Genomic DNA, 13577 nt, shown 5'->3' with positions numbered 1-13577 from the left:
GGTACGTTCGGCTTGATCGAGGATACGAATGGGGTACTCTCGATATGTAAGATCATCTTGGAGATCAAGCGTTTCGTGGTCCACTTCACGGATAGGATCCGAGAAGCAACGCCTGAGTTGAGAAACGTGGAAGACATCGTGAACTCTGGAGAGGTGCGGAGGTAGTTCCAACTGGTAGGCAACTTCTCCTCGTTTGGCGAGAATGCGAAAGGGTCCAATGTAACGAGGAGCTAATTTGCCTTTGATACCGAAACGATGGGTTCCCTTCAGAGGGGTGACCCGAAGATAAGCCTTCTCGTCAACCTCGAAAGTCATAGCCTTATGTTTTCGGTCATATTGACTCTTTTGACGAGATTGGGCTGTTTTCAACTTTTCACGAACGATACGAACTTGTTCTTCTGCTTCCTGAATCATATCCGGGCCAAAGAATTATCTTTCCCCGGTCTCTGACCAGTTAAGGGGTGTTCGACATCGTCGTCCATAGAGAACTTCAAAAGGGGCTTTACCCAAGCTAGATTGATAGCTGTTGTTGTAAGCGAATTCGGCAAATGGAAGGCACTTCTCCCAGTCCATTCCGAACGAGATAACAGAGGCTCGAAGCATGTCTTCTAGAATTTGGTTGACGCGTTCCACTTGACCACTTGACTGAGGGTGGAAAGCGGTGCTAAAGGAGAGACGAGTTCCCATAGCATTTTGGAAACTTTCCCAAAATCGAGAGGTGAAAAGACTTCCTCGATCTGAATTGATTTCCAAGGGAACACCATGGAGGGACACTATTCGGGAGATGTATAAGTCTGCCAGCTGACTAGCGGTTATACTCTCACGAACAGGTAGGAAATGAGCTACCTTGGAAAGACGATCGACCACGACGAGAATGGCATTATTTCCTCTTTTGGTCCTGGGAAAACCGGTAATGAAATCCATACCAATTTTATCCCATTTCCATTCAGGAATAGCTAATGGTTGAAGGGTGCCAGCAGGCCGTTGATGCTCTGCTTTTACACGACGACAGACGTCGCAATTGGCAATATACTGAGCAATTTCTCTCTTCATCCTAGTCCACCAGAACCTCTGGCGTAGGTCCTGATACATTTTAGTACTACCGGGATGAATGGTGAGAGGAGATTCATGAGCCTCCTTAAGGATCAACTGCCGTAGATGCTGGTTCTTGGGAACCACTAGACGGTTCTCAAAGTACACAACACCATGATCATTGGTGGAGAAACAACTAGCACCTCCGCTAGCAATGTTCTCTTTGATTTTAGATATTCCCTTATCTCGCTTTTGGGCAGCGATGATTTGATCCGTAAGAGTAGGTTTTGCTACCAAGGTGGAAAGAAAACCTTGAGGTACAATGTGAAGGTTAAGCTTCCAAAATTCATCATGGAGAAGCGGTTGACTTTGTTGTAACATCAGGTTGTTACAATAAGATTTACGACTTAGCGCATCAGCCATGACGTTGGCTTTCCCTGGGGTATAGGTTATTCCTAAGTCGAAGTCTGTGATCAACTCAACCCAACGTCTTTGCCTGAGATTCAGATCCGGTTGGGTGAAGATGTACTTCAGGCTTTGGTGATCAGTGAATATTTCGCAATGATTACCGAGGAGGTAATGTCGCCAGGTCTTAAGTGCATAGACTACGGCTGCAAGCTCTAGATCATGAGTAGGATAATTCTCCTCATGTGGGTGCAATTGCCGTGAAGCGTAAGCAATTACGTGTCGATCTTGCATGAGAATGCAACCTAGTCCTTGTCGCGAGGCGTCGCAGTAGATAACAAAGTCCTTGGAGAAGTCTGGCGGTACCAGCACGGGAGCAGAGGTCAGGCGTCTTTTCAGTTCCTGAAAGCTGTGCTCACATTGTGGAGTCCATTCGAACTTCTTATCTTTCTTGAGGAGTTCGGTTAGAGGTTTAGCAACTTTGGAGAAGTTCTCGACAAAGCGACGGCAATAGCTTGCTAAGCCTAGAAAACTCCGAACTTGCTTGACCGATTCGGGTGGAGTCCAATTAAGGACGGCTTGAACTCGCTCAGGGTTAACAGCAATACCTTTACCAGATATTACATGACCCAGATAGGTCACTTCTGACAACCAGAATTCACATTTTGAAAATTTGGCATAAAGGCGATGCTCTCGAAGTTTCTTCAACACTAGCCTTAAATGTTCGGCATGTTCTTCCTCGTTCTTGGAGTAGATGAGTATATCATCGAGGTAAACTACGACGAATTTATCCAAATACTCCATGAAGATTGAGTTCATTAACCGAGAAAAGGTGGCTGGAGCGTTGGTTAAACCGAAGGACATGACGGTGTACTCGTATTGGCCATAACGAGTAACAAAGGCCGTTTTAGGAATGTCCCCGTTTCTGATTTTGATTTGATGGTATCCCAACCTCAAATCCATCTTGGAGAAGACTGAGGATCCAGCGAGCTGATCATACAGATCGTTGATCCTGGGAAGTGGATATTTGTTTTTGATTGTGACCAAATTGACAGGTCGGTAATCTACAACCATCCGGTCCGTACCATCCTTCTTCTTGACGAATAGGACGGGGCAAGCCCACGGAGATGAACTAGGGCGGATGAAACCCTTTTTCAAGGATTCATCGAGTTGTTTCTTAAGCTCGGCTAGTTCTAGGGGTGCCATCTTATAGGGTCTTCTAGCAATCGGAACGGTTCCTGGAATGAGGTCTATTACGAACTCAACATCCCTGTCAGGTGGAACACCTGGCAATTCCTCTGGAAAGACATCCGGGAAGTCACGGACTACCGGAACGTCCTCAAGGTCTGGCAAAGGGCTGGCGTTAAGAGAATATAATTGTCGCTTGGCTATTCGGGTCAAGACATTGAATATCTTCCCCGAAGGATGGGTGAGTTGAACAGTCCTAGAGAAGCAATCAATTTTGGCTTGATGAGCTGACATCCAGTCCATACCCAAAATGATATTAATATCTGAAGATTTAAGGGCTATCAAAGATGCGAGAAAAACAAGTCTGTCGACTTGGATTTCATTTCCATGGCTTACTCTAGAAGTTTGCCATTTGGATCCCGGAGTTTGAATTACCATAGAGGTTGGCATATCACCGAATGCGACGTTATGCAAGCGAGCATAGTTTTCAGATATAAAAGAATGAGAGGCTCCTGTATCGAAAAGAACAGATGCCGGGTGGCAATTAACAAGAAGCGTACCGAGAACGACGTTGGGATCCTCTTGAGCTTCTTCGGCAGAGATACAGTTGACATGGCCACGTGAAGCGGTGACCGGTTTAGCATGAAACACTTTTCCTGTCGGCTTGCCACGGCCAACAGCTTTAGCAGATTGATTGGGGTTGGTCTGGGGACACTCACGCATATAATGACCAGATTCCCCACACTTGAAACAAGTCACCGAACTGGTACGTGGAGGAGCATTATTGGTTGGACCCCCATAGGGCTTGGCTGGGGCAGACTGTTGAACGGGGCGAGGCGCCTGGAAAGATGGCCTCGGTGTGAATCTGGGTGGCAGGGCGGTGTTGGGTACCCACACGCGGCGCTTCTGAGAACCAGCACCGGATGAGGAACCCGTGTCACGTCCATGCTTGCGTGTTGCGTCATAGTCAGTCTGACCAGTTTCAGCACTGATGGCTTTGTTGACAAGTTTCGAAAAAGATGTGCACTCATGCAGACGGAGGTCGCGGCGAAGCTCAGGACTAAGGCCCTTACGGAACCTTGCTTGCTTCTTGGCGTCAGTAGACACTTCCTCAGTTGCATATCGGGCGAGATTACCAAACTCCCTGCTATAGGCATCCACAGAAAGTCGGCCTTGGGTGAAGCTGCAAAATTCTTCACGTTTACGGTCCATGAGACCCTCCGGAATGTGATGTTCACGGAAAGCCTCGCTGAACTCAGCCCAAGTAGTGACATGGCCCGCTGGGCGCATAGCTCCATAATTCTCCCACCATAGACTGGCGGGGCCTTCAAGATGATATGCAGCAAAGGTGACCTTGTCAGCCTCCGCTACCAGCGCAGAACGCAGTTTGCGAGAGATACTGCGAAGCCAGTCATCAGCGTCGAGAGGCTCGACGGAGTGGTGGAACGTGGGTGGATGTAATTTGATAAAATCACTGAGTGACACCACGTTAGCCCTCTGATGGTGTGCTGTGTTCTGTTCAATACGCTCCAACAAACGGTTTGTCTCCCGCTTGTTTCTCTCAGCTTCCATCATAACCTCGGCTAGTGAAGGAGGATGAGGCAGATTTGCATCCCTGGCTTCACTGCCTTCGGCCTGCTCTTGGGAAGCAGGGTTAGCGCGCGTGTTGACCATCCTAGGTAAACAAGACAATGATTTAGTCAGGATGGTAAAATTCCGACATAGGATACATAATGTAAGGAATAACTCGGAATGCAAGATGTTCATCCGTATGACATGGTAGATACAGAAACTGCTTCTTTATTCCATCGTCATACACACCATACAGGGTTTAGTACAAGACCAAACAAAGTACTATTACGGTGAAAGAGGATTACATCTCATCGAAGGCATCCCAAGCTCCTATACATTATTTTTCTACACCTCCGGAAGGAGTACAACTAGGTCATATCCCACGAGTCACGCGGGACGATAGACGACACAGCTAGTGCGAACTAGGGATACTACCACTAACTCAGACCGATCCGTAGTAGTCCTCGTAGAAGTCACCTCCATAGCCTGGAAGCTCAACATGATCATCCGGAAACAGACGGTCTCGCGGAGCTTGTGGACCATAGGGGCTAGGATGAGGCCTTGGACCAACAAACGGTGGCCTGCGGGGACCGCGAGGTGGGGTGATGCCTCCTACATCACGCCAAACCATCACGTCTGGCAGAGCAGATCTCACAGGATAGAGATCACGCATATCTGAATATCCAGCTTGCACCGCCGGTGCGAACCGAGTCAAAGTGGCCCAGTGGTCAGCACGGGTATTGAAGAGCTCTAACCTTAAGGCCCGATTTTCACGGTCCTTATCCTCGAGCATCTCAGCAGTGGTGCGAGTCCGTGAATCCTCCTGAGTGGAATCAGCATAGATAGCCTGGAGATACCCTTGTGCTCCCGGAAGTGATCCTGGCATATACCGGAAATCAGAGTCCCGAAATAAACCAGATCTGACTCGCATAATGGTCATCATAGAGTAGGCGGCGTCTTGCACAGCCATCTCAATAGTAACCCCGAGTCCATAGGAGCAGTGAAGAGGCTCGGTGGATCCAGGATAAGATGGAAATATCCTGACAGTGCAGAGATACTGGCTTTGATTAAAATCTCGGAATTGCTCTTCGACCGTGTACTCAGGATACCAGCGATATCCAGCCTCAGTCATTACCCTGACCAACTTGGCAGTATGGCCGGGTACATCTAGACATCGAGTCAGGCGAACCACTTGATTGAGGTCGCGAGTGGCCATCTGGAAGCACAATCATAATGCAAGGGCATTAGAATTTCTAGCAAAATTTCGGCAGCATAACAGCTGTAAATGCTCAAAAAGGATATTGAGACATTTGACAAAGGATTTCGTACACACTCAACATCATCACATCAAAGTTCTGGAACCATTCTAACAACATAATGTGGTAGTAGAACTGAACTAGGCTGGTAACCATCAAACTTATAAGGTACTACTGATTAGTAACTCGTGATCCTGATAGAGAGAACAGATCCTAATTCCTTAACCCCCGGTGGAAGAGTGGACTGACTCAGATCAGAATGTCATAAGGTATAAGGAGTAAAAAGAGCCTTACGTTCCATCCCACAAACAATTCCCCTACATATAACTAAAGAATTTCTAGACTCAACATCGACCAGTTTGGCTTGGAGAACCTACAGGCAGTCCGGCTCTGATACCAACGCTGTCAGGACCCCGACTCGATGTCACATCGATCTAGCTGGTAACACCTCATATCACTTTGCGGCCTCACGCACGGTATCCCCACGGGTGTCGTCTTACCTTTTCCCGGGACCGTTTGCGCCTTTTGGCTCACGTATATGATAGTGTCGCTAGCATCCATATGATAAAGAGTCCGGGCTGACATGACTAGTCGTAAACCCAAAGTGGCACGGACTTACAGGGACAGGCATTCATGACCCAGCTTCGAACGTGTCGGTCATCAGCAAGTGGGTCCGGGCTGTAGCACTGGGCTAGCAGGACTCCGGTAAACCGGGCTGTAGCGGGCTAACAGGACTCCGGTACTCAAAGCGTGACATTTCCCCGAAGGGACAGACACAGGAACGAAGAAGGACACATGCCGGCCAGCCTAAGTGTTCCAGAGCAGTAGCAAGCTACCATGGCTCAGCGGTAACACTAGGAGACATTTCCCGGTAAGAGAGGCTACTAAAGATAAACAACTAGATAGTCAGATCCCACACATACCAAGCATTTCAATCATACACACAATATGCTCGATATGTGCAAATACAACGAAGCATCACAACATGACTCTACGACACAAGTACTTTATTTAAGGCTCAGGGAGCCATACATATCATACACAAAGGTACGGGTCTCACGACCCAACATACAAGTCATACAATCATACAAACCAGCAGCGGAAGTAACTTGTCTGAGTACAGACAACTAGTAAAATAAAAGAGGCTTGGAAAGCCTAGCTATACTACGTGGTCCTCCACAAGTTCAGGGTCACCACCTGGGTCTTAGCCTACTCGTTGATGTCAACGTCTACATAGAACCCATCAGAAGGGGTTGCAGCGTATTCTGTAAAAATGTAGATTATAGCAACATGAGTACAAAGGTACTCAGCAAGACTTACATCAGATCCTACATACATGCATAGTATCAAGAAAGGTTGGTGGAGTTATTGCAGCAAGCCAGCTTTGACTCTTGGCTAGACTATTCTACGATACTCCAACATGAAATAGTTTTGCGCACACGAGTCCACTACTCACCACTTCAATACACTACCGAGGATCCACCTCCGTCTTCCTACGGAAGAGCCATCCTCGGCACTCACACTTATCTTGAGGCTTTTAGTAGTTTCCATTTACTTGTCTATGAACTGTATAGGCAACCAAGTAGTCCTTTACCGCGGACGCGGCTATTCGAATAGATTATGATAACCCTGCAGGGGTGTACTTCGTCATACATGTTTCCACCACTTAGCGTCTGCACACGACATGTGCTCGGCAGACTTCAAGCGAAAGCCGACGTGGGTGTAGACCATGACCTACCTAAACACTTAAGCCTCTAGTCCAGGTTTATCGCCTATTCAGGTTCCATCCGCAGGGAGTCCGGCCGAGGTTTCCCATACGGCCCCGAACGATGTGAACAGGGTTCCCGAGATACCTAACGGGTATTCGGTACACCCGGCCACGTACCTACCGCATCACAGCCCACCCCTACGGTCAGCGCTGTCCACGGCCTCCAGTAGGCTACAAACACCAGAAACTACTTGCAACTCCTGGACGGAGAACTAGGGTGAATAAGAAGCCGAGAGGGTCCATTGGTTTCGGGCCTAATGCATGGTAGTAGCTGATTCTTAAATCACACATACAGATCTCAGTGCTTAAGGTCGGCTTCAATGAAACAACCCACCATGTACTCCTACATGGCCTCTCATCGATACCTTTACCAAATCGTGTTCACCACACCACTCTCATTACCGACATAATCATTTCACTCTAGCCCATCACCCGGATGAACCAGACCTGACCCGACTCTAAGCATAGCAGGCATAGCAAGGTAGGAACAACACATACATATGGCTCAATCAACTCCTACACATGCTAGTGGGTTTCATCTAGTTACTGTGGCAATGACAGGTCATGCAGAGGAAATGGGTTCAACTACCGTAGCACACAGCAGTTTGAAACGCGTTGTCTTAATGCAGTAAAAGAGAGCAGGAGCGAGAACATGGGATTGTATCGATATGATCAAATGGTTGGTTGCTTGCCTGATGGTTCGATGCACGGATACGGTTCTTCGTTAGGGTAATCACGGTACTCCTCGGGGACAGAACCTGTCGCAAAGGACATCGATACACAAGCATCACCAAACAATGTGCAACAATATGATGCATGCATGAAACATGGCAATATGAGTGTGTTGGGCTAATGCAACTAAAGCCAGAAGGGTTTGAACAAATTTGAATCAAAGATTCAAATTCCAAATTCAATTATGGCCTTTTAAAGTGCCTTTTCTTGTTCTGATTAAAACATCAATTTAACTTGTTTGATCATGCATGAAAATAGTACAGATGGATAGATTGGATTTTTCTGATCATTTTTCATATATAATTTGTCCAATTTGGAGTTACAGAATAAAAGTTATGAATTTTTGAAGTTTAAATAATATTCTGGAATTTCCTGATTTAAATTAAATCCAGAAAATCAATTACTGCGTCAGCCTGACGTTAGTGTGACGTCAGCAGGTCAACGGAACAGGTCTAGGTCAAACCTGACAGTGGGTCCCGCATGTCAGGGTGATTATTTTAATTAAAACTTAATTAAAACTAATCCTGTTTAATTAACAGGGCTGGGCCCCACCTGTCATTGACTCAGGGGAGTCAACCAGGGCCCACCCGTGGTCAAAGTCAATGTCGGCTGCCGGCGTTTAGTCGCCGGCGAGCCCGACGCGGCGGCGGAAGTGGTTTTGGTCATTTCGGCCACCAAACGGACCGCGGAGACCACCGGAGTGGAGCTGAGGGCAACCCGCAGCTCTTGGCGGAGCCCGTTGGGGTCGGGGTGGCCGGAGTCGACGGCGGCGAGCTCGGCTGCGGCCGCCGGGGTTCGGTCGTGCACGGGAACGGTGCTGGAGCTCGAAGTCGAGCGAAACGAGGCGCTAGGGATGCTCTACGGGGTTTTGCGAACTCGTTGGACTCGCCGGGGTGACCAAATGGTCACCGGAGCTGCGTCGACGGCGAGCTCGGCGACGGCGGAGGTTCGGCCGTGGTGGGGAGGAGGCTACGGTGAGGGAACGAGGGGGAGAAGAGGGGGAAACGGTGGCGTAGCTCACCGCGGTTGCAGTGGGCGTCGAAGCGGGCTCGGGGACGCGCTGGAGACGGCGAATTCGACGGCGACGGTGGTCGGAGCCCGAAGAGGGGAACGGCGACGTGGCGGCGATGCAGGGCTTCCGGGAAGCTGTGAAGCGGTGGGGAGGAAGAGGGAGTCGAGGCGGAGCTCCTGAGCTAGTCGGGGGAGCGAGGGGTGGTCGGAGACGGTGGCTATGGCGAACGGCGGCGACGGTGGTGTTCGGCCGGGCGAGAGAGAGAGCGAGGGAGAGGAGGGGAGAGCCGGGGGAGAGTGAGAGAGAGCAGGGGAGAGGCGTGGCGTCGTCCAGGGGCACCGAGGCGAGGAGGGGAGGGCAGGCAGGCAGGGAGAGAGGTGGCGTGGCGCGGTGGCCGTGCGCGCGCGCCGGCCACACTCCCCTCCCTCTGTCGGGACGAAGACGACAGAGGAGGGAGGTGGGCTGGGCCGGCTGCTGGCTGGGCCGGCCAGCTGGCTGGGCTGCACAGGGAGGAGCCCAGGTAAGCTTCTCCCTTTTAGTTTTTTTCTGTTTTCTAATTTTATTTAATATATCTGCAACTTTGTTGAATTAAATAAAATACCTAGGCAACTTTAAAAATCACCAAACTAGTCCTGGTCCATAGTTGGATTATTTCCAACATGAAACATTTTAGTTTGGAGATATTTGAGCATCTAAATATTTTATATTATTTTAAATGCCCAAATTCAAATATTTATGATTTAATTCAAAAGCCCTAGGATGGCCTAGGAAAATGTGCACCACTTTTGGCAGAGGTTCTGAACCAAGACAAAAATGATGGGCATTTCAGAAGGGCATTTCAGGTTCATTGAAAAATTATTTTAGTAACCCTAGTTGGTTTCAGAGGGGACTGGGGGTTCTGTCATCCCCATTTCAAGTTTCTGATGAAAGAGTAAACATGATGCAACACTCTAATGCATGACTAGCTAGGGTGTGACAGATGGCTTGTTGGACCATGCTTAATTTTGTTACTTACCGAGGTGGACACGGCGACAGTCTTGGTGAGTGGAGTTGAGTGGCGGTGGCTGTCCCCCTGCTTTCTGGTGCATGTTCAGGCCATAAGATGAGAAATGAACAGTACTGGTCCAAATCGACCGTGGGGGAGCTCTGCTGCGGCGGCCCGCGAACTACCTCTGCTCTCGGTAGGACGGTAGAGGGCACACAGTGAGTGTTTGCCACTAGTTACGTATATCAAATTCAGTTGAGAACAATATTGCCTGTGGGACACAGAAGATATTCTGCTTCTGCATGTAATACCATATGCTGTAGCTCCCAGTAAAAGTGAGTGTTTGCAGCTAGTTAGTAGTTACACATATCAAATTCAGTTGACAACAATATTGCTGGTTGGACACAAATGAGTGTTTATTTATGTCTACTCGCATCTGCGTAGCTACTATTCCAGCGTGTGTTGCAAGTTACGGCACTAAGCACCTAAAAAAGTGAGTGTTTGCAGTTATTTATGTATATGAAATTCAGTTCAGAACAATATTTCCAGTGGGACACAAATGGTATTCTGCTTTTGCCTGCAATACCTATATATGCTGTGGTTCCCTGTAGAAGTGAATGTTTGCAGTTTGTTGAACAGATCAGATTCAGTTGAGAACAATATTGCCTGTGGGACACAAGTGAGTATTTGCAGTTAGTAGTCGCATACTTCAAATTCAGTTGAGAAACAATATTACCGGTGGTGTTCTGCTTCTGCCTATGTAATAACATGTACACAATAGCACCCTATAATCTGTTCCAAATTCAGTTGAGAAACAATATTGCCGGTGGTACACCAATGTTGTCCCGCATACTTCCCCCCTCGTTCTCGTTCTCCACCTCCACCCACACGGAGACCCAGCGGCAGAGCACACTGTCACACAACCTCAGAACCAGCCACATCTCCATCTCCTACCAGCTCGACCAAGCACAAGGTACCAACCAAAGGCACGATCCGTGGATGCGGAGGCCTCGTCGCCCTACTCGCCGCTGTCGCTGTGCCACAAGCTGCGGACCACCGTGTGCCGTTGCTTCGGCTCACCGTCCTCGCGGGGCAGCTGCGCGGAGAGGCCGCACACCGGCGGCAGAAGGGCCAGGTGGAGGCAGCGCGTGGCGGCCACGGGGAAGTTCATGTACGACCCGCTCAGCTACGCGCTCAACTTCGACGACGGAGCCAGCGACGACGGCAACCAGGACGCGGAGGATGCTGTCTTCCGGTACCGGAACTTCAACTCACGCCTGCCACCCTCGCAGGCGCCGGCAGCCCCGCGTCTCACCACGCTCATCATCGCCTGAACTGGATCATAGTAGCAACAGTCATTTTTACTTCTGCGGCCATGGGCTTACACATGTTGGTCCTCCACATGTTGGTCCGTCACTTTTTTTAAACACAGTACAGACGCAACCGCTCATATATACGCGCATACACTCACCTTTATAAACGCGCACACACATCCTACCCCTATGAGCACCTCTGAAAGACTGAGCCGGCATATCATCTTGAAATTTTTACGAAGTCATCGTAGATGCTCATAGAGACAGGGTGTGTGTGTGCGTATTCATAAGGGTGAGTGTATACGCGTTTATATGAACGCTTCGTCTGTACTGTGTTAAAAAGAAAACTCTAGCAGTGCCGCTGCCGAGGGTTCCCGACGGATCCTCCGCTTCCGATCTCGACGACGGTTCCGTGTCCAGCTCCTCCGGCCGGTTGTACCTCCCTCGCTGCCCTATACCCTCGTTCCCCCAACCACTCTCCCCACTCCACGCCAATGGAGGCCTGTAGGAAAACAGTGTCGCCTCTCACGGACATCCCTGACCACCTCCTGACCGAGATCCTTCACCGGCTGCCCGCCCCGGACGACCTCGCCCGCGCCTCCGCCACCTGCGTCTCCTTCCGTTGACTTGTCACCGACGGCTCCTTCCTTCGCTGTTTCCGCCGCCTCCATGCCCCACCCTTCCTCGCCTTTCTCGACCGCGACAGGTTCTTTTGATAGATGTAAGGAGGCAGCTAAGTTCTCTTATGGCTCTGTCTTGAGATAAGCCTGCATAAGATCGAAGGTAGTGCTTATCAACACGGGCAACTGAAATTATTGCTTATTGCGGTCGATCTTTCCACCACTCTTAGATCCTTGGTATCATGGTTGTGCTCTGAATCTCCCAAGAAAATCATATTGGTTGAGATGATTGACTGAAACATAAGAAGTTTTCAGGTGCTTGCATTGTTTCTTGCTCTACCAACACCTCAGTTTCTTTCTTTGTTTACTTAGAAGTTTGTTATACTGATAGAATGTGCCTAGGCAGTAAATGAACACCTACAAAACTAATTCTGTATGAGTTTTTCAGGTCTGAATTCATTTATGTTCATGCGCCTCTGTCTTGTCCGGTAGTGTATCCCAACTTGTATTGATGCTAAACCTTTCAGGCTCCAGTGGTTGCAATCTGCGGGTACTAAACCATTCAGCCAGAACCAAATCTAATTGTTGAGAAAAACATCAGTTTTGAATCATTTAAACTGCTAATTTCATGATCGCATTCATGCTAACCGAAGCTACAAGCACCATGAAATCAATAACATCATATACACGACTACTGCCTGGTGTACTGTATTCATCCAAAATGAAATCAAAACTCTCAACAGCTGAGAAAAAAAATTGGCACGCAAATATACTTCAGCTACCGTTTACCATACTTGGCGATTGACTGAAACTGTTGATTCCATTGTCACATTCTTAGTCACGAGCAACACATCCATGTTAACTGAATCTAAAGGTGGCATGTAATCAAGAACAACATAGATTGACATGACCACAGCCAGGTGAAATTATGTAGATTGTCACACGTCATCCTATCAGCAAGGTTAACACACCAGCGACAACTCCACGCCAACAAAACCTGTGTCGCTTTGAACTCAGAAAACTGATCTGATGATGACTATCGAACCTGGACAAACAAGACAAAAAGCTCAGAGAACACTAGAAGAATTTGCACTCATTTGTGCATATTAATTCAAGAGTTGTATGACCTTAAAGGAACAAAATTTAGGGACTTGGGTAGGTAGTATCACAGGACGGGGCAGAATAGCATAATATTGATCTCAATTGAATCTGAAACATGTGACTGCAAACATTCAGTTCAGTGAACTTAGTTTGCCTGTGAGGACACAGCAAACAGGAGAGACTCGCCTGTTTGGTTGCAGTCAACCTCCTATCTGTGTTTTTTCCTCTGCCATGTCAAGTGTGCTCATTTCCTTTTTCGCTTACCATTCCAGATTCAAGGGAATGATTATGAGATCAGCTTTCTGACTTCAAAGCGACCACGGTTTTGATAGTGAGGAGTTGAAGCGGATGTGGTTGTGTTATGGTCCTGTCTATGTTGTTCTTGTTTCCATGTGCTACTTCTACATTCAGTCAACATCGCATGCTACTTCTACATTCAGTCAACATCGTGTAACATGAATGTGCTGCTCCGTGACTAAGAATGTGACAAATGGAATTAACAGTTTGGATCAATCGATAACTGTGGTAACAGGTAGGTTACGTATATTTTCATGTCACTTTTTTTGTTAGCTTTTTTTTAACACAGTACAAAC

Source organism: Triticum aestivum, chromosome 7B, assembly GCF_018294505.1.
Source record: "Triticum aestivum cultivar Chinese Spring chromosome 7B, IWGSC CS RefSeq v2.1, whole genome shotgun sequence".
Classification (NCBI taxonomy): Eukaryota; Viridiplantae; Streptophyta; class Magnoliopsida; order Poales; family Poaceae; genus Triticum; species Triticum aestivum.
The sequence above is the reverse complement of the archived record's forward strand: the minus strand, read 5'-3'. Positions refer to the sequence as shown.